Genomic DNA, 22,807 nt, shown 5'->3' on the forward strand with positions numbered 1-22,807 from the left:
TACCCCAATCCCTTACCCCAAGCTCCCTCCTACACCCAACCTCCATTCTAGACCACACACATCTTCCACTAATATCATAGAAGAGTATGGCTTTTGACCTTTTACCAAATACTTGGAGTTCCCCCACATTAAAAACTATAGCCCACCCATACTCTACACTCCATCATTCCATCAGCCACAGATCTCCCGTCATCTTTCCGTTCTTCTTCCTCCTTGGAAGGACCTTAAAGATGGTTTAGCACGCTCATCCTTCCACAAAAGTAATTCATCCTTTTAATGTAGTATCTGGGATTAGGTGGGGAGGCATCTGAAGCTAGGGCAGCCACATTTATTATGAGCATATAAACTGGGAGTTCTAAAAGCAACAACTATACAGAAGGATGGATTCAAGTAGAGTAGAACCTGAGTTATGAAAATGAGAGTTAAAAACTGACCAGTCAACCACACATTTCATTTGAAACTAGAAGTATGCAAGCAGGCAGCAGAGACAGACAGACAGAGACAAAAAAAAAAAGACAAATACCATGCAGTACTGTGTTAAACGTAAGCTACCAAAAAGCAAAGGGAAACTATTTCTGTGCTTATTTCATTTGTATTAAATTTGTTAAAAGCAAAATTTTTCTTCTGGATAGCAAAGTTTCACAGCCGTATTAAGTCACTATTCAGTTGTAAACTTTTGAAAAAATAACCATATTTTGTTCAAAGTTAAACATTTCAGAGTTACAAACAACCGCCATTGCCAAAGTGTCATACTTCTGAGGTACCATAACTCTAGTTATTAATGAAAATCTTTTTTTCTGATGGCCATTAGCCAATATGAGCAGACAGATATGCAAATTCTAACATGATGAAAATAATGTGAATAATAATTCTGATCACACAAGTTATGTATAATTTTAGTTTGTATATTGTGAAATCAAATAGAATGAATAGTTTGACAGTGCGCAATGGCAGAAATGGACATTTTTATAGTTTGTTATTCATATAGCACAAAAACCATCTGAGATGGTACTTTTCAGTTGTGCAGTTTGGTGCTCTCTGATTATTTTACGTACTTTATTTGAACAGTCACTGTATGACCATTTACCAATAATAAAATTGTCATAAAGATTTCTCTATTCTCAATGATTATTACAACCTCTTTGTACAGACTGACTGATGTACTTAGGGTGTGTCTACACTTGCACGCCTCTTTCGAAAGAGGAATGCAAATGAGGTAAATTGAAAATGCAAAGGAGGCATAAATTTGCATGTTGACCACCTTATTTGCATATTTCAATTTCAAAAGAGCTTCTTTTGAAAGAAGAAAGCCAGTGTAGATGCTGCTCTTTCGAAAGTAAACCCCATCTTCAAAAGAATCCTTCTTCCCTTTAATGGGAAGGTCTTTAACCTTGAAGACCTGCAGTGGGGAGATGGGGAAAATAGGTAAAGAATTACAAAAGGGAAAGAAGAGAAATTTCAGGAGTTATGGAGCTAGGAAAAAAGAGAGAGAGACAGAGAAAAGGAGAGAGACCCTTTCATGGGAAGACGGATTCTTTCGAAGATGGGGTTTACTTTCAAAAGAGCAGCATCTACACTGGCTTTCTTCTTTCGAAAGAAGCGCTTTCGAAATTAAAATATGCAAATGAGGTGTCGAATATGCAAATGTATGCCTCCTTTGCATTTTCAATTTACCTCATTTGCACACCTCTTTCGAAAGAGGCATGCAAGTGGACACACACCCTTGGAGTTTTCAAATTCCGTGCTACCAACAAAGTCACAGGAAATAGGAAAATTCCACAGCTTACATGAAAAAAGAAATTACCAAAATGTTTTAAATGGACCTATTTCACCTCTAAAAGGATGTTTATAAACAAAAACAAGTCCAGTGAAATATTTCATTTCTTCCTTTCACCTCCCTCTTTTCATCCTTCACCCCCTACAACTGAAAACTCTTCTCTGACATTGAATTGTGAGGGATTGACATTCTTCTGGAATAAACAGACTGGTCATTATATGGCCAGAAAAAAATTACATAGGGGACTGGAAACTGCTCTGAAAGGTTTTCATAAAGTGAGCAAAGGCACGCTCCTATCCCACAATATAATAATGCTTTAGTCCCCCAAAAATGACATAGTTCTTACTGTCCAATGTTCCTAGAAAGCCACTAAGTCACAAAGTCGCAACAGTGCTGAGGAAGGGCATGTAAAAGATAAAAATTGTACTATCAGTGACAATATTTAAAAATGGAATATTTAACCTTGTTAGAGAGGTAAGGGAAAGATAGCAAAGTATATGGAGAACATCCATCACTAACCAGTTCTCGCACTTGCTCCATACAGATCCCTGAGGAGCGACTTCTGCCAGGCCAGGGTGAAGACAAACAATGAAGTGCTTCCTCTCTAACAACAACTGGTATGACCATAAGCAGAGATCTGACATATTTTCATCTCTTCACTTATGCAAAGGACCAAATGAAAACTCAATTTTTAAAAATAAATGAGACAAAGTACCCCTTACTTAGTGTGCTGAAGTCACTTATTAAGCCAGGCAGACATGTGGCCTACGCTAAACAAAATAGAATGTTTATTTTTAGGACAAAAACCTTGAAGACCTGCAGTGGGGAGATGGCGAAAATAGGTAAAGAATTACAAAAGGGAAAGAAGAGAAATTTCAGGAGTTATGGAGCTAGGAAAAAAGAGAGAGAGAGAAAAGGAGAGAGACCCTTTTGGACCTAATTTAAACTATTTACCTTTTAGGGGTTTCACAGCAAATTTAGTTTATGTTTAACAGCCTTTACCCTTCATTTACAATTTCAATATTTAATTTAAAATGTCAGTATAACAACTTCCTATTAAACACAGTAATAGTCTTATCACAAGCTAATCAACTCTGAGGCCAAGAGGATACTGTTATTAACCCCCAAGTATGAACCACCTTCAATTTAACATTTAAAGTAGCTGTCCAACATCTCTGAGATTCGATTGGCTATAATGATTGCATTTCAGTCTAACAAATTGCAGTACTTGTAATCATAAGGTGCTTTTATCTGCTCCAATGGTCTTTTTCTATTAAAATTCTACACTAGCAGCCAGGCATTCTTGAACAGCCTCTGTAACAACAGAGTAAAAACTTTTCAAGTTTCAAGCTATGGCAAAAATGTTACATAAACAATACTGAGAACTATGTGAAGCAGGGGAAGGAATTGTGTTGGATTTTTTTGTTTGCTCGTTTGTTTTCAAAAAAATCTAAGTTTGAAGCTAAACAAGATTGGTAAAGCATGGCAATCAGCAGACCTTGAAACAGAAGCCTCAAGCTCCAGGTTGTCCTGAAAAGAGCTCCTCTAACCTTGAATAGAGTGCTAGTGAAGTCAATAGGGCTCTCTGTTGGTTACAAGGTTCCACCTACATAAAATTAGCTTCAGGACTCAAGCTCTAGTGATCCAAAGGACAGGTACTGCATTGACAGAAGGCCTTCACCACCAGTGCCTTCACTTTAATTCAGCCTTAATCTGGAGACATCTTCTCTACGGCTATGTCTACATTAGAGAGTTTTGTCAACAAAACTGGCATTTTGTTGACAAAACCCACAGAGTGTCCACATTCCCAAGGCGTTCTGTCAACAGTAAATTGACAGAACACAGCACTTTTGTTGACAGCATTCTACTGCTCCCACATGAGGCAGAATGCCTCTGTTGACAGAGATCTGTCAATAGAAAGCCAATCTGGACATTCAAAGGGCCTTTTATCGATGGACAGGGCTTCCGGGTCACTGGGAAACCCTATCTGCTGTGCTTCTGGTTAGCCATTTTGTCTAGAGAGTGGCCGGGCTGTCCAGTCACCCTCTGTCAGTAGAGAAGATCACTCTTCCAATCCACTTTGCAGTCTGGCCATAATCTGGCAACAGTATCTTCCACCAGTAACTTCTATTGACAAATTGCTCTAGTTTAGACATAGCCTATGGTATAAAGAGGGAGTTCTGTTTGCCAGAACCTTTAATTATTGGTCTCTCTGAAGACAATGCCAATAAGATTAATTATTATTATTATGGATTTGTAACACAGAATCAATGTCAGTTGCAATAGGACTGGTATCACCATCTCAATTCAGAGGTCAATTACTTGCGAAATTTTAAGAAATTTTGTTTATTATGGACTTACACTGGATTCATGCCAGCGAAATGCTTGCCTCCTATTACCAGTCCCTTGAGCCCGCTGGCTTCATTTCTCCCCTTGCCCCACCCCGAGTTACAGACAGATATTTGTGTGCTAATAGGAGAGGGATAGCTCAGTGGTTTGAGCATTGGCCTGCTAACCGCAGTATTGTGAGTTCAATCCTTGAGGAGGCCATTTAGGGATTGGGGCAAATAGATGTCAGGGATGGTGCATGGTCCTGTCAAGAGGTCAGGGACTGGACTAGATGGCCTCCTGAGGTCCCTTCCAGTTCTAGGAGGTGTGTATCTCCATTATAATTTAAAATGTATAATTTTATTCAAAGCTCAAGTTGGATATTTGTAATTTAAATCATTCTATTGTACCAGTAAGAAAGGACAGAGGCAATACCAATGTTATAGCTTGGGCAAAACAGGGACTAATTTCAGCTACTTTGTTGCTTTGATGAATTAAAGCTAACCCTTTAATACTATTTGATAGCTCTTAAATAGCGCTTTTTTTGTCAGTACACCTCCAAGTGTTTTCCAAAGGAGGTCAGTGTCATTACTTTAGTTTTACAGATGGACAAACTGAGATTAACTGACCCAGCAGGCCAGTGGCAGAGACAGGAATAGAACCCATGCCTACTAAGTCACATTCAAGTGCACCATCCATTAGACTACAACACCTACTGACATTTTACTAACATGCTCTATGCCCAATTATGTTTTTGTTAACAGGTTGCAATCCCAACCCCACTGAAGTCAATGGCAAAGCTTCTGTGGGGCCAGCATTTCACTCCAAGTCATGACACATTTATCCAATCTTGTTGCAAGACAAGATACACATACAGAGTAGCTTTTTTCACAACAAAACTCTGTATCACGTACACCTTCACATGCATGCATACTGAACTCTCTAACAGTATTTTTATTAGTGCATCTATCACACACTACCTCAGCAGAGTCAGAGTGCTAGCAGGATATTCACACAGAAGAGCACCAGCAACATGTTTGACAATGCCCTTTGAGATGTCCCTCCATACAAAAAGCTAACAGAGAAGTCCAGCCTACTCAGATAAACAGGAACAATTAGGGGTTTCACATTTACAGTACAATAGTGTCATCTTACTATAACCTGGTCATAAGACTATCTTACAGAGTAGGCTTCTGGCAAGGGTAACACGTGGTTAGCAGACACAGATAAATATACTGTTAGTAACTATGTTGTGTGTGGATACAGACCATCTTTAGAGACACCTGTGACTAACTAGTTGCAAACTCATCATATATACACACACGACACATACAAGACATTATTTAAACACATTTCTATATTAATTTCCTTTCTCGTAGATGAGTTTTAAAGACAACCACCAGAAATAAAATGCTTAATATACACAATAAAAAAGTATTAAAAAGAAAAAACTTCCTAACTCAAATATTATATATTTGGAATATTATAAAATGCATGATGGATAGAAGAGCTACCATTTTCATAACTGTTATACAAAAAAGCACTGAAATAACATGTATTCTGGATAAAATTCCCTCCCAGATCTTGACAGCAGAGCTCCAACATTCCATACAGGTTTAAGGAGAGCATATGGACAACTACATTTGCGAGGTGAATCAGAGAAAAGAATTTTATCATTAAGACCTGTATGCAGGCTAATTGCTATATATGCTCAGAAGCCACTTTCCAAGATTAAGCATCTAAGGCCTTTATCCAGCAAACACTATACATGCTGAAGTTAAAGTATATGAGTATTCTTACTGATCTCAGTAGGACTACTCACGTGTTTAAGTAAAATACGTGTACATTTTTGCAGGATTGGGGCCTTAAATATTTAAATAGATTTGTTCAACCACTGATTTTTTGTATAACTTCATAACTTTTAATTTTTAGAACAGACCACTAAGAAATTACAGGTTGAACCTCTCTCACCCAGCATCCCTGGGACCTGACCTGTGCCATACAAGAGAATTTGCTGGACCAAGAGAAGTCAATAGTGTCTAGCACATTATCAACACTTTCACTGCTTACTGGAGTCTTCAAAGACATTTAGGGATAAATTACAGATAACAGCAAAAACACTAAGAGCCAGGACTGGTAGACGTAAATAAACTTCATGACCACACCTATGATAAATGGTTGTCCAGCTAACTAAAATCACACCAGACTATAGATGTTGCCAGATGAGAGAATTCTGGATTATAGAGGTTCAGTCTGTAATTACATAACCAAAAGGGGTTCTCTCTAAATACTTGTATAACTAGAGAGTTAAAGCATTAAGGCTTCGTCTACACGACAGAGCTCTTCCAAAAGAACTTCTTTGGAAAGAGTGTGTCCACACACAGTGAAGTGCATCCAAAGAATGATTTGTTCTTTTGAAAGACAGCATCCACACTGCCCCGTCTTTTGAAAGAACAGACCACGGATCGAAAAAATAAGGCCCCATGAGGACTGCTCTTTCAAAAAAAAAAAAAAAGAAGGAAAATAGGGCCTGCAGAGTGTCTACACATGTTTTCTTTCAACAGAAGCTTTTGAAAGGGGGCACTCTTCCTGAAACGAGAAAGAAAGAGTGATTTGGAAAGGAGCACCGCATTCTTTCAATTTACTTTTGAAAGAACACTTTTTGTGTGTAGGCACTCTGTGGGATCTTTTGAAACAGCCCCCTTCTTTCGGAAACTCTTTTGAAAGAATTACTAGAGTAAACACAGCCTGTTTACTTAAAACAAAAATTTAGACACAAATTGATTTCTATATTAAATCTCATATGCAAGGCTTTGGATAAACAAATTCACAAAATTTATTAACAAACAATCAAATTAATCTCTGGTTTAACTCCACTGAAGCCTATCAAGGACTGCAAGGGATTAAACTGGCCCAATGTACTTGTCAGCATTAAAATTGATTAAGGGATTCTGCAGTCCTTACTCAGGCAAGACTTCCACTGACTTCTATGGAAACTGTCTCTATATTAGGGAATCATGAGCCATGCTCAAAAATACTCAAAATCAAAATATCTGAACATAACTTACTCCTTCTCTTACCTGCCAAAACCTGAATTCAAGGTTCTGTGTTTCCCTGGTAACAGTTAATGACATCACTAACCCCTAAAGCAGTGAAAGGAAAGCACTTCCCTACTCTGTTTCAGAGGTTAGTTATGGTATCATTATACCTCAATACACAGAACACTGAACTCAGATCTTAGCTTTCAAAAAGGCCTTTCAATTCACCTTTAACTATAGCAGCACAAGCCACACAGCTACAACACTCTAATTTAGAAGAAGGAAATTGTATTGGTAGCAGATGAGTGAAATATTTTGTACCTAATGCTATCCATCGATAACATTATGATTACTCTGAAACGTAAAAAAAACTCTCAACAATTACTACCCTTTACAATCACAAATCAAGTAGTATATTAGTGCACTTAATTATATCTATCTCCATGCAGAAAGAAGTCTCCCAGCAATCAGTGTTCTCTAAACTAAGTAATGAAGTGCAGGTTACAAGTAACTTGTAAATAAAGAATAGTTCTACTGCATAATAGGAACATCAAGGATTTCCAAGCTCTTCAACTACGGGTCACTTAAGCAGCTTGCTGGAAGCCAGAGGACCACAACTATTTTAAAACAGTGTTCACCAATCATTATCATGAACATGAAAGCTTAATTCACAAAAACTACAGATCCCAGCATGCAAAGGTTCATCTTCATCTAGCAGGCCACTTAAATAAAAATAAAGCTCTGCATACTGGGACCTGTAGCCTCAATGATAAGCCACAATCTTATTAACATGAGTCCAGATGTAGGCTAGAACGCACCTCCCCATGGGCCACATCCCATTTTACAGTATCACATATACTTACCACATAGGTACCAAAAGGCAACATGTACTCATTATATTAATCAAATTTAAGATGAGCACAGACTTCCAACAAACACTAAACTCATCAATAACTCAAAAAAAAAGTGTCTAGCTAAATTAAAATCTACAGAATAGGCTTTGGTTTGCACAAATTATTTTTCTAAACAATTTGTGTTTTTATCAGGAATAGTACATTCATAAATATGAAATCAGAGTACTATTTAAAAACCCTCTTTTCATTAGGAAAAGCATTTTTGCAAGGGGAGTATTTCCCCTGCCTACACTTATTATTTTAAACATATTACTCTTTTCCTTGATCACCAAAATGCACTGAAGCAGCAGCTTGCCCTTCCTTGCAAAAGGGAGTTGATCTTAGCTGAAAATTAAATGGTTGGGTTTCAGTATAGGCCTCTGAAAAAACATACACTGTATTCCAGTGCAACAGAGAGAAGGGCAGCTCCCCCTATCAGCCTGTTCTAAGAAGGTTTTATCAAGGAAGGAAAAATCATACTATGCTCCAAACACAGAATTCATTATTTTAAGCACTTAATTAAAATATATAGTCACTGCAAAAACAATGAAAAACTCAAGTACAGCCTGTACAAAGAGGCAAAGCACAATTCTTGCATTTCTGGGCAGCCAGGCATCATCGGCACCTCCACAAATATGCAGCAGAGAAAGGGCCAAGAGAATCTGTAACATGAGAGAGACAAGCAACAGCACAATGCAACAAACATACTGGCAATGCTGCTGAAGTCACCTGAAAGACCTTCTGCTACACTTCCTCATAGGCGGCAGGCTACAAAAGCAATTAAAGACTTCATCAATACAGCAATAATACTGTCCATAAGGCCAAAGACAGCTGTTACTATGGTTACTATCAGCCAGTTTATCAGAAAATAATTATTGTTATTACTTAGAAGTTTTGGCTAAAATACTTTAAAGCTCTCACAGTTAATTGACTAAAGAGATCAACTACTATTTTGCTTTCATTTACACTACTTTAGACTGCACATGGTTAACAATACTTGTATCCCCAGCGGGAAGTGAAGGGAGGAATCAATGCCTTTCTGCTATTCCTTCTTCCTTTCAAATCCTGAGTTTGTATTCTGTATGCAGCCAAAACAATAAAACAAAACCCATCTTTTGGCTCCTGTGTTTGAGTTCTCTTTTCACAGCACTACAGTGTCCAAACAAAGATTAGCTCATCGTAGCACTAGTCTCCAACTTGTTAGACCCTATCCTCTTCCTCACTCTGTTTTTGCCATTCATAAAACAATATGCAACACCAGCTAAGGTTTCCAGAGCACTTTCTTTATTACACAATAAGAACTGCTTAAGAAGTGGTCTTCCTCATCAAAAGAATTTGGCCCAGTACTACCTCACTCACCTTGTCCTTCAATTAAAACACATTCAGCTCATTTTTATAGTGAATAAACTTGGTAAGGTGGCCTTTTATCCAAAAAGCAGTGTGGAAATGTAGAATTATTCAAGAAAAAACACATGCTATTTCAAGTAACAATTTAAAATGAAATGTAGGCCTATAATAAATTCACAAACAGAAATACACTCCTGATACACCATCTGAATTTTTTTAAAAGACTATCTGTGCAAGAGTTTTAGAGAGAGTGGCTAATTCTTAAATCACATGATCCAGTTTTTTTGAGAAAAACAGCCTCCACGTATTACTTCCGAGTGAAGCATGGGTTTTTGCAACAACATATGAAAAAGTCTATAGGCGGATAGCGTCTGGAATAGTTTGAGAGATTAGGATGTGGAGCTCCTACAAAGAGATTACCTAGTGATTCCTGTAGCAATTATAAATTCTTCAAGGGACCCTGCACAAGTTTGCATTAATACTTAAATGCAGATACCAATACATCCTTTCCTTTGAAGCCTATAGTGAACCATGTGCCACAGAACCATTTTTAATAAAACAGTTGTTAAAAAACATACAGCTATTTTAAGACTAAATATTTTGAAAAATAAATAGTTTCAGGGAAGATAAAAGGGCCCAAAAGAGCTCTATATAGTTTTAAAACATAATATGAAGGCCATAAAAGTCTAGCAACTCAAACTATAGTCAATTTTAAAAACAAATACAGTAAATTCTTTCCTATCTGGAATTCTACTATCTGAAACGCTCAAATAATTGGCATTTTAACAAGAAGTAAATTTTAGTTACATTTTCCGTAAGTACAGTATAATACAAGTAAATACAAATAAATGCAGCAAATACGGACAGTCCCCAATTTATGAATGAGTTACGTTCCGAACACCTGGTCATAACTCGATTTGGTCATAAGTCGGAAATACCCTTATACTGTAATCTCTCAAGGTATGCGAGGGTTGCATTCCACACAACCCTCGCGTACCTTGAATTTCATGTAAGTCAGAAAGGGCTTAGGTTGGGGCATTGGGATAGGGCAGGGGAGTTAAGCCTTGGGTGGGTTAGGGCGGCAGGGTGGTGGGAGGGTGCAGTTGATCTGGGCTTGCAGGGGGTTGGACCTGAGCAGCAGGTGGTTGGGGTGGGGGTTTAGCCCAGCCAGGGTGTTGCAGCCAGGTCTGTGGGGGAGGTGGGTTGGAGCTGGAGCCCTGGGAGCAGGTCGAAGCCAGAGTCCTCCATGCCAGGGAGTGTGACCTCTGGCCATGGGGGATGGTGGGGTTGAACAGGGTGAACTGGGGCGGGGGGGCAAGTTAGGGGGGTAGAGCCTCATAAGCCTGCAATGGCTGACAGCTGGAACTCAGCGCTTGCCAGGGAGGGGTCAGCTGGGGATGGGGCAGGTTGAGCTAGGCAGAGGAGGGATTGAACAGGGGAGAACCAGGGCAGGAGTGGGCTGAGCTAGCAGAGGGGACAGAGCCCCTGCGCACACTAGCGGCAGCTGACAGCTGGAGCCTCAAGCACAGGGGAGTGGGGGTGAGCTGGGGCCATGGGAGGGAAGGGTTGAGCCAGGCAGGAGGGTTGAACGGGAGGTGTACCGGGGCAGAGTGGCTGAGTGGAGGGGGATTGGAGCCCCAGACACAGGTTGAAGTTGGAGCCCCATACATGGGGAGGTGAGCTGGGGCCATGGGGTGGCAGGGTGAGCCAGGCGGGGGAGGAGCTGAAGCAGGTGCACCACAGCGGGGTACTGTAGCAGGGAGCAGGCTGCAACCCCACAGGTGCTGAGCCGGCAAAGCAGGAGGGGGTGATCTGGGGCCACACAGAGTTGGGGCCGAAGCCCGGATATGCGGGTGGGTTGGGGCGGAGGGTGTTGGAGCCAGGTCTGCGGGGGTTGGAAGGGAGTCCCAGGTGTATGGCTGGAGCCCCCCACTGGGGGAGGTGAGCTGGAGGTTGGTCGTAAGTCGATGTATTCCTAAGTCAGGAACTGCCTGTACAGTATAAGTTTACAATGTACAATACTACTGTTGTTGAAAAATAAAGCATTCTGCATATATTTTTGTTTGTTTCATAATGTCTGATCTTGTTTTGCTTTAGTATTATGCATTGCTAGGTATACCTCTCTATTATCCAGAATATTTGACTATCCAGCAACTTCCCAGTCCCTGCTGGATATGAAAGAGTTTACTGTAAATTAGTAATTGATTCAGCTCCCACACCCCAAGTTTCCTTGACAATTGTTACTGTAGTACAAACATATTCTATTGTCAAGATATTTTTCTCTTCATTGTCATGGAGTCAAAACACACACACACAGTCAAAAGGTGAAATCAAATATACAGTGTCTTCTAACGTGCTAAAAAATCAAGAATAAAATAGTTGTAATAATCTATCACAAGTAACAACCATAGGTAAGAAAAAAATCGCATAAAAATAGACTTTTAAATTGGATGACTACTTCTAACATGAAAAAATAAAAATAAAGAGACCTGGAAAATAAGAAAGCATACAAATACTCAAAATACCCTCCATCCAAAATTAGGCCCATTTTATATAGGCACAATCTGGAATTTCATAATTGACATGAGCCAAATATCTCCTCAACAGCAAGCCAAAACTGACAATCTTTTCAATGCCTATTACAGGTAAGACATACACAAAAAGTATCTTCCAGTCCACTTTCCATTAACAAATATTAATAAGACAGGACAAAAACATCATGCCTATTAGACAGTGCACACAAAGCCCTGTATTCCACACTTGTTCCACCTTCCCAAAATATACTTTGATCCTAAAAAAAAAAACTTTTCTGTAAGTAGAACACATTAATATAACCAAGAGCCTAGTTTCTGATACAAGTAACTCAAAGGGGCAATAGGACTATGAAGAGAGGCAGGAATCATATCTCCAGGACTCAGAGTGGCAAAACTAGCCTCAACAGATTCTCAGTAGACCCAGAGGGTGGGAGGAAGAGGAGGGGAAGACAAGATGCATATTATGATGGATCCTCTTGCTTTTTCCTCCCAACAATGGGACTTCCCCTCCTTCAAGGTCAGGCCCACTAAAGGATCCTCTTCACAGTGGAACAGCACCAGCTCTCTCTTCCAGGGTGACTCCACACCCTCATAGATTAAATATGTTCCAGTGATTTCAGTGGGATAATTTGTACAAGTAAAGATTTGCTTGGTAAAACCCACACAACCCTCATGCCTGGCACAGAAAAATTTAAAACAAGATTTGCCTCTTTCTATCCACAACAGCTGGACATTACAGCTGTTTCTACATGCCCCGAAATGAGGGGGCATGTTAATGAGGCAGGTCAGAAGATACTAATGAGGCGCTGAAATGAATATGCAGCACCTAATTAGCATAATAGCAGCCACACATGATTCGAAAGTGCTGCTTTTGGAACGCATGCCACCCATGTAGATGGGGCCTTTCAAAAGGACCCATCTAACATCGAAAGCCCCTTCTTCCTGTTTGGTTTTAAGAAGAAGGGGCTTTTGAAATCAGGGGGGTCCCTACAAAAGGCTCCGTCTACACATGCAGCATGTGTTCTGAAAATGGCACTTTCAAAGCGTGCGTGGCTGCCATTATGCTAATGTGGTGCTGCATATTCATGTCAGCGCCTCATTAGCATCTTCCAACCTGCCTCATTAACATGCCCCCTCCAAAAGGAAAGGGCACATGTAGACACAACTTACAGGGTTAAGCATCTTAAAAGTTATGTATCCTTACAGCATTATACTCTGTCTTTCTACTAAAGTCATGAAGGAAATAATTAAAGATGGCGTCCACCTTTTAAATTCTGTAAAGAAGCTTTCCTCCAGAGTCTGTGGCCAAGCCAAGCTATAGAGAGTCTAAACGGGTATCAACTAATTAGACATACGCATGAAGATTCATAAAATGACAAAACACTGGGGCAGTTTATGCAGTGTCCAAAACATTATAAACAAGGTAGCCTATGAAGGTCCTGTAAAATTTAAGATGTCCATTAGTTTTACTAGTATTTCTAGTTAAATCTAACTCCAATTTCATGAATTCACTTCATTCACATCAAGTTCTCCAGAGCACAAAGCACACTGAATAATCTGGAACTGTTAAACAGCTCCAGTATTTTCATATTTAAAGACAGTTACTTCCTTATAAAATAAACTTCATGAACCATTACCATGATAACATATCTTCAGCGTTATAACTTTCCAACAGTGTATAGAACAAAATATCTAAAGGCCCAATTAATAAAAACTTTATATTTTTAAAACAAGAAACTGATCTCCTTTATGCATATCCAATCAGTTCAACATACAAAAAATTTACAATTTGATTTAAATCACCAAAAAAAAATTGATTTAAATCAAGCTATCAAAAAAGCTAAGAGTGTGCTCAGAGGGCACTTAATTTTGGAGTTATCTGCACTGAACTAACTGGCACTACTGTTTTTTGAGAAAACAAGTATAGAAATGGGTTTCCTACAAAAAGCTGAGTTATGCTTAAGTAAAATAGGGAATAGACTTATGGCATCACCATTTTGGTCTGTGGCCATGATGTTCCAACATGAAGGGCAGGTATTACGTAATATAAAATAAGAAAATGACAGTGGCAACTGACAACTCTAGAATTCTCTTACAAAAAGCTGCAGTAATGTACAATTGAGCGATAGAGTCTAAACCTAGTTAACTAATTTTCTAGTGACATAAAACATAGCAAATAACTTGGGAATGTACTTGTCAAATCTCACTTATATTAAAAGACACAGAGAGAATCTTGAAGAAATGATGCATAGAAAAGGGAAATAACTAGTTGATCCACTCAGCCATATCCACATCTTCATTCACATCATTTTTCCCCCAGTAAGTAGTTTCCCTTATGATGCTTTCATTCTTGCAACTAGGCCTTACATTTTCTTGCACTGTTTACACTTGGCATGTTTTTCTTTATACTCATTTTCTTCAAAATATTTGCAGGTAAAGTCCCTCTTAGGCCCAGAAGACATGATAGTTTTTTCTGTAGCAGAAGTGTCAGGAAATATAGGAAGCCGTGTGTGCTGAATAATGTCTTCCCTTCTTCTTTCTACTACACTCCACTGTTCCTTTCTATGCTGCATGCATCCTCTCCTTTATATTGTGTCCCTCAGACTTAAGACAAAGTCTTAACTAACTCCTCTGCCATGCTTGGCCAATGTCTAGCACCAGGTAAGCACAGCACAAAAACAATCCTATCTGGCTTGTGTCCTTTGCACATGTTACTTTTTAAATCTTCTGAGAAACAGAAACTGAAAGCTCAAAACTTTCAAGAAGCAGGAGCTAGTAGTTAGACTGGACATTCTAGAGCTATTAATACATTTTTATGAGACTGTAAGTGTGTGTGTACAATGTTTGTGATCAGATTTAATTTAAACTGTTCTTAAAATTAATATATTTTTAAAAAAATAAAAAAGTCTGATTTAAATAAAACAAAAAGAATTAAAAAAAAAACCAAACATTTTTAATCCACCCTGAAAATTTCTGTGTACATTTTCAAAAACTTATCAGTATATTACCCCAAAATATAAATAAAGGGAGGCTAGGTCATATTCAGGCCCTTCAATTTGAATAAAAATGCCAATTCAGCACAGGGAGGAATATACTTTAAAAATCCTGTATTAAAACTTTGACTTAAGTCAAAGTCGAACAGCTAAAACGCAACATAGAAATATTTCTTTAAAAAGAAACCATTGTAAAATCCTTAACTCCCTATAACTCCTCACCAAAATTTTTAAAAATAGAATACTTTTATATTTTCCCTTCCAAAAGGAAAAAACGTTAATGCCTTCAAAACAGCACACTTCTGCACCCCTTACAAAAACCACCTGGCAAAAGTAGCCCAGTCTAGGATGCATAAATAACCCTGAACAAAGGAAAGAAAACAAAACCAGAAGAATACAAATACCAACCTTCCAATGGGTAATTTTATTCATAGACAATTAAAATAGTTTTTAAATTCTTAAAAGTATCTTGAGAGGCTCCCTTTAATTATGTATCAGTCCGCGGGGTTTGTTACGTAAGTGAAACTCAATAACCCAAATTTGGGAGTAAAATCAGATCCTTCATTGCCCAGATCAGTAGAGGTCAAGCATGTGGCAGGTATGGTAGAAGTGATTTCCAGCTGCTAATAAGCATTTTCAGAACAAGCACCTATTACTGGACAATAACGTAAAAAGACTTGCTTGTACAATAACAGAAGCACAGAGGTGACCAAAGGAGAGGATACCTTTAACTTTCCAGTCATGTATGTGGATTGCTTAACATCCCTGCTGTTAATTGTTCGAACTTCTAAAAAGGTATACACACACAAATCTAATCATTTCATCTCAATAAATCGTAAAGTTTAAAGTGAAAAACAATTCCACAGAAAAATAATTTTAAACTATTCCAATATTTACCAGTATTAAATTCTTTACGTCAGTAAAATGGATTTCATTCATAAAATCAAAGAGGAAAAAAAAAAAGTGACATTTCTACTGAAATGTGTTAGTATGGACTTTTAATAGTAATTGTGCTGTAGGTAAAGTTTTTGGCTGGTTGGGTTGGAGACCTTGCTTTTAAATACTAATGTGCTTTATCAAATACAAAAAATCAAACACACAGTAGTAAGTTACTGTTAGACACAGTTATCACCTCTCATGACTACTCACATGTTTTACCTACAACAGACTTTTCAAATGTTTGTAGGTTGGACAGGGCTTAAGGGGGTTCAATTTACAGGTACAGTGGCAAATAGGTCAAGGCACAAAACTGAAAAGCAATTTAAGTTTTCAAATAAACTTCTTTAAAACCTATTACCACTTTCTTCAATTAATTTTAAAGGACAGCTAAAATTTGTTTTGATATTTAAATATTCACCTACAATATGGCAAATCCAAATAGCACCAGCTTTGGGTTAGTGAATGAAAAAAATCTCATATATGAAACTGACTACAACTAAAAAATGAAACTAACCTTTTGTTTTCATTGTCAAAGTTGAGCGAAATGCAAAAGGGAAACCAACATTTTAAATAGCCAAATGCACATCAGATATGAAAATTCTAAGATGCTAATAAAAGTGCCCTGTAAATTAAGCTTATGGAGCAAATGACCTTCCAAAACGAAGATAATATATGTTTACCATAATGATCAATTCATTCTTTATTATAATGAACTTACCCTGAGAAAATTTTCACACTCATTCAAATTAACCTTTATGTAAATGTAGCTATGTCACCCTCTAAGTATTAAAATAGTAACATTCCGGGGCATAAGTTGCCCAAATAAGATTTTTCCCTCACTCAAAACTACTGCACACAACATACAAATTATTGTCCCCAACAGGATCACTTTTTAAATCCAGTCACTGTTGTTCACTTTTTTAATCACAGAAGTTCATGTCAAGTTCAGTGCTTGGGCCTAAACAAGCATGAAGTAAAAGAACTTCACATCTACAATTATAAATCTATAAAAGTTGCAGGAGTCACCACTGCTTCAAATAAAAAAGTGTATACACTACTCTGCTATCTAAACAAAGAATATTCTATCATACAACAGAACTGTGATGACATCTGTAAATTAAGGAAAACAAAAAAACACTACTTCATTAGCAACCAGCCTCCAACAAAAGAATTAGAAACTTGGAAATTATTCTGATCAAGCACATTTGCACCCTAACTAGTGCATACTAATTTTGTAACACTCAAGTGAGAAGTTGGTGAAGGAGGGACTCCATGTGCAGGTCTAACATAAACCATATAAAATTTAACAGTTCAGTCCTATAAGCATGCATCACGCTACAAATGTGGTCAGAGAGAAAAAAATCCTAACAGTGAAGCTCAGAATAATAAAGAAGCAAACAGAAAAAAGAAGTGATGAGAGGAGCGTGCACAACGGGACTAGACCAAATGGCAGAGTCCCACACACAGCCCCACTCCTCCTACACACGCACACTGAGAAAAAATGGAAGAAAAAAAGGTACACGTCTCTAATCATTGCAAATATGTGCTAAGGCAGGCGGGTGAAATCTCAGAGGTGTCCTTCCACTAAGCTTTGTACCTGTGCAAGAAGGGCAGATCCAGAAGGAGGGGGACAGAAGATACTTCTGAATTATAAGTTGCAGAAACGGAATTTTCCCAGTGCTGCTCTGTCCACAAAAGACAAATTAAAGCGAAAAAAAAACCCACACACACACACACCAAAACAAAACAAAAAAAACCTGCAGTAGCAGCTTTACTACAAATTCTCAATAATCAAAGCAGCATCGTTTCCAAGCTAATAATAAAACTTCCCTATCGGCATCATGGGAAAAAAAATCAAATCAACAGCAAAGGGCCTGGAAATAATCATTCTGAAGAAAACCAGACAGGAGGGGATAAACCTCCCTCCCCCACCCCATCCCCAGTGCAATGTGTCATCTCTTTCCCCTTGCCGCTCACCACAACCCCAATGTGTCACCCACCTCCATCTCTCGCTCCCCCTCCTCAGAAACTTATTTCAGTGCCTGCAGAGGCGTGAGAAAGGACACGGCCCCCCAGGGCGCTACCCCCGCGGGGGTCGGAGGCCTGGGATGGAGGGTTACACTGAAGTTGTTGCTCCTTGGCTCCAAGTTGGCTGAAGAGTCCTACGGAGACGGCTCCTCCCCCCCACCACAGCTATCCTCGTCCACCCTCCCCCAACCAACTCCCTGAGACACAGACAGAAAAGCACGGGGGAGGGACAGAGCCACTCGCAGGAAAGAGCAGAAGGAGAGAATAGGGAGGAGGAGGAGGAGGAGAATCCAAAAGGTGGGATACTACACCCTGCTGGTGGCGCTGCTGCTGGTGGCTGGCCGGGGTCCCCCTGGCAGGACCTCTCTCTGAGGGGGAGGGCTCTTCTTCATAGGGGGAAGGTGCTGCGGCTCGTCTGGGCCTCCCTGTCCCCCTCTTCTGGGCTCCTCTCTCCTCCTCTCACTTTCTTTAATCTAAGCTGGGAGTGGAAGATGGTAGGTTGCTCCCTTCTCCTCCTCCTCCTCCTCTTCTCTCGCCTCTGGGAGGTCCTTTTCCTTCCCCCTCTCCCTGGGGGGCTCCTCCTGCAGGGGGCGGACGGGAAGAAAGGAACGAAGCAGAAGAGGCGCAGGAGAAGAGAAACTGTGACACAAAAACAAGCCGAGAAGCTGAACTCTTCTTCAATCCCATTCACCCGGCCCGGCCGCAGCACCCGCTCGCCGGGATCCCTCCGCCGCCGGCCTCCCTGCCTGCCTGCGGCGCGCGCCCGAGCAGCCGCTGCGCGCGTCCGACGCGGTCTCACAGCTACTCCGGCTCTGGAGCGGGGAAAGGGAGGAGGAGAAGGGGGAGGCGAGCGAGACTGGGGGCGAGGCGGGGTCCCTCTCCCTGCACCCCTCGCCGCCTCCGCGAAGGGAGGAAGGAGGGGTCGCTGGCCTCCGCGGGGGGTGGGGGGGAGGGTTTGCTGGCTCCTCCTGAGGGGACTACTTGATGTGTTGGTGCGGCGAATTTATTTCCCTTTGCCTAAGGAACGGGCTGTGCTGCGGCTCCCATTGCCTAGGGAAAAAACCCGGATGTAAAGTGAGTGAAACTAAAGTAGAGTGAAGTAGGGCAGCAAACTCTAGTGGAGCAGCAGCAGGGGAGGGAGGGAGCATGCACCGGGGCAGGCAGCAGCGGGAGAGCCTCACAAGCATCCTCACCCCAGTGCGCAAGGGGCTCTGCGCAGGAAAGCCGATGCACCAAGGCAAGGGGAGAAATATAAGCATCCTCACCCTAGTGCTAAGGATTCTGCACAGGAAGCTGATGCACCAGGGCACTAGCAGAAGCACAAGCATTCTCACGCCAATGCGAGGGATTCTGCACAGGAAGTTGATGCACCAGGGCAGAAGGAGAAACATAAATACTCACCGCCCATGCAAGGGGCTTTACATAGGCAGTTGCACTGAGGCGGCAGCAACACAAGCATCTTCACCCTGCTGTAAAGGATTTTGCATAGGAAGCCGATACATCAGGGCAACAGGAACAAACACAAGAATCATTACCCCAATGCATGGGGCTTTGCACAGGAAGTTGATGCAACAGGGTAGCAGGAGAAACGCAGAAATAATCACCCCCAGTGCAAAGGGCTCTGCACAGGAAGCTGATGCATCAGGGAAAAAGAAGAGAAGGAGAAACACCAGCATTCTCATCCCAATTCAAGGGGCTCTTTGGTAATGCACCAATGCAGGAGGAAGAGAGGACAGATACATCCTTATTCCCAAAGCAAATTATAATCTCCCAGGAGCAACCATCCTCCATCCACAACAATCTGCCAGCTTTTTTCCATATTATTTTTAGAATTAGTACACACATTTACTTAGGATCCAGGGAGGATTTCTTTTTTTTTTTTACCTTCACTTCTGCTCTTCTCTTTCCTCTTAATGTACTTGTTTTTGTTTTTCTAAGTTATTTATTTATTTTCTGTTCTTCTCTCGATGCTGCTGACATTTGGTTTCATGCTTTATCGAGTAACAGAAAACAGAAGAAATCTACTGTTTTTCAAAAATAATGTAAATTTAAATTAAAATTTCAGGAGGATCACAACAGGCATAGTTAGCTCTATTAATGTTCCAATAAGAGTGACAAATGAGGGAATTTGGTGGTTTTGAATAACAGTATAACCAAAATATTAAGAAATTGAATTCTGTTTATACATCCAAAGTGTTTAATGTATATATAGAAAATAAGTGCGAATGGGGGGCAGGGATAAGCTTTCTGTTCTGTGTTTGTACAGCACCTAGCACAATAGGGCCCACATTTATGACAAATTTTCTTAGGTGTCACAAGAATACAAATAATAGTAATGTGCTTGAAAAGTATTAATCTTTATGCTTATAATTTATAATAACACATAACACATACCTTTCTCACATGTATCTATGGACTGCAAAATTATCTTGTTTCTCAAAAACATTTGGGCCTTACCTTACCTATCTGAGTCATCGGGACTGTTCATTTGATTAAAAACTGTGGGATTCTCAGAAATGTTTGCACAAAGTGAATTTTAGTGTACTTCTAAAGTGGTTTTATTTTTTATGAAGTGGTCACATTATTTATTTAACATTGTCACTTTTCTTCACCAATTTTGAGTGTGCATAATATTTCTGCAGATGCTTCAGGAAGCCAGGATGAACTCATTATTCTGTTGTGAAACTAAACCCATAAAACAGTCATGATGAGTAACTCGGACTCATTGTAACTGGGTAGTAATATACAATTTTATCATCTAGAGAATTCTTATGTGTTGAAAGGGAGTGGGGATTTACCAGAATGCTTACTATCAGCACTATCTAAAAATTGGGCTGCCTGATATTGTTTACTTAATTAGCTGCTAATTTTCCAGTGCTTTTCAGTCAGTTTCTGGTGTTGCCAACTCATGATTTAATCATGAGTCTCGCGACATTTCTTAACGCCCTCACTTTTCGAGTCAGATGATGATGAGAGAATATCAGCTTTTGCTTATTTTTAAGTACATTTCTAGCCTGTGGGGTTGTGGATACAAGCTTGAAAACAGCCTAAAGGCTCAAACGGTAGGCAAATAAAAAGACCCCCTATTAAAAAAAATAGTGATTTTTGAATGTTTGGGGTTGACAGTATTAAAAGATGAATACATAGAACATACCCAAGTTGTGTTATTACAGTGGCAATTGCAAGTACTTGGATGTCTTGAGAATCAACAGGTGAAGCCAAATGTTTGTGATGGCCATAAAATTCATGAGAGTCATTGCAGCATGTGACCTACATTATTGTAGTATGACAGGAATGAATTAATTGTATAATATTTTCATTAAAATCTGTCAATTTAAAAAAAATTGTATTTTTCTTTTTACTCTTCTCTCCTCAGTTTATGCTCTCCGTAACAAACAAATACAGCACTTAACATTAAGATGAGATGACCATATTGGAGCCCTGCTCTTAACCTCTCTTAAGTTCAGCTACCTCAACTTCATAGGCCTCTTGGCTGGGACTTTTAAAGAGGCATAAAGTAGTTAGGTCTGAAACTTAGGTCAGCCTAGATGTGTCACTCAGGGGCAGTGCCTTTTTTGGAAAAAAAAAAAAAGTGTCAATACTCAGCCAGCTCCCTGTCCCCTACCCTCAGCCAATCCCATGGTTGGGGCTGCTGAGGTACAGATACTCAGCACCCATAAGTATCAGCACAAAAAAGTGCTGCTCAGCATATGAGAAATTCATACCCGTGAGAGAGGTAGTAAAAGTGGCCCAAACCCCAGTGTGAACATCACTAGGTGAATGGAGGAATTCTGTCAATTTAGCTACTGCCTCTCAGAGGGGTGGATTCAGTACAGCAACAGAAAAACACCCTCCACTGCTGTTGCACATTTCTACACTATAGCACCATAGCAGCATAGCCGTAGAGTAGACATCACTCAAAAGACTTGCATTGACATCCGTGCAAACTGGGGGTATTCAGACCCTGTAGATCAAGGAAATTGTCTTTAGTTAATGTGCATATTTAATTACTTCAGTTATTGTGGGAAAGTTTTGGCAAAAAGTGAGTCAGTGTGCTCTAAAAATAGGCTTGGGGTCATTTTGACTCCTGTGTTTGGTTCTCTTTAGAACTCCATATGAAGGACAACACATTTTGAACCCTCTCCTCTACAGTTAAAAAGCTCAACAAGGGTGAGAAAGAACTATAAGGAAATGCGATGATTGCAAGTAAAATTATTTCAAGAGTTTTTAAGATCTCACAAAAATTAAAATGACTTCTTTCATACAAGATCACATCAGCACATTATAAGCCACATAAACAAGGAGAAGGCCACAACGGTAAACCAAAGACAAACATCACTAACAATCAGATTTGTACACAGGCAGACTACCATCTCAACACAAAAAAACAGAAGTAGACATATCAACAAGTAAACAACACATGGGAAAGTTACCCCATCTACAAACAATAAAATACATACACAGGAAAGGACTACACCAACAGACAATACAGCATATCCTGTTACTATTCCATTTGCTAAGCACTGGCTGTATGCTTGACACTATACAAAATGCAAGTAAAAACACAAATCGTGCCTTGTGGAGCTTGTAATACTAGAGAAAACAAGATGTACTAGAAATTTCAGAGATGATAACTTAGTATTTTTAATTACTTTAAATATTAATTTTGACCAACATTTCCAAAACATTATGCCTAAAGCAAGGCTCATAAGTGCTACAACTGAGTGCCTAAGTGGACTGATTTTTAAATTTGCTTTTAAGGGCCTAACTATGGTCTTCAGAGCTAAGTTTAAGAATCCAATTTTGAAAACCTTGGCCATTAATTTTATCTCAATCTCTGTATCTTTCCTTCTCTTATATAATGTTTGGATGAGAAGAAAGTCGATACAGTTTAGCATATGAAAACATTATGGAAGAAGTGTGTCAAATT

The 22,807-nt window shown here is 39.6% G+C and overlaps 1 protein-coding gene across 8 annotated transcripts in view; it reads right to left on the reverse strand.

Moving 5' to 3' along the window:
* The window catches only part of PHF21A (PHD finger protein 21A), a 269,156-nt gene extending 250,568 nt beyond the window's left edge, over window positions 1-18,588 (reverse strand). For 6 of the 8 annotated variants that reach the window (XM_074997568.1, XM_074997563.1, XM_074997565.1 and 3 more), the window contains exon 1: window positions 18,189-18,588. The gene's annotated coding sequence lies outside the window, so the exon portion shown is untranslated. Of the gene's footprint in view, window positions 1-17,446; window positions 17,519-17,849; window positions 17,948-18,188 lie in introns of those variants that run through there. The other 2 variants (XM_074997562.1, XM_074997561.1) reach the window with 2 other exon arrangements.
* Window positions 18,589-22,807: the final 4,219 nt, after the last annotated feature.

This window comes from Carettochelys insculpta, chromosome 6 (assembly GCF_033958435.1).
Source record: "Carettochelys insculpta isolate YL-2023 chromosome 6, ASM3395843v1, whole genome shotgun sequence".
Lineage (NCBI taxonomy): Eukaryota > Metazoa > Chordata > Testudines > Carettochelyidae > Carettochelys > Carettochelys insculpta.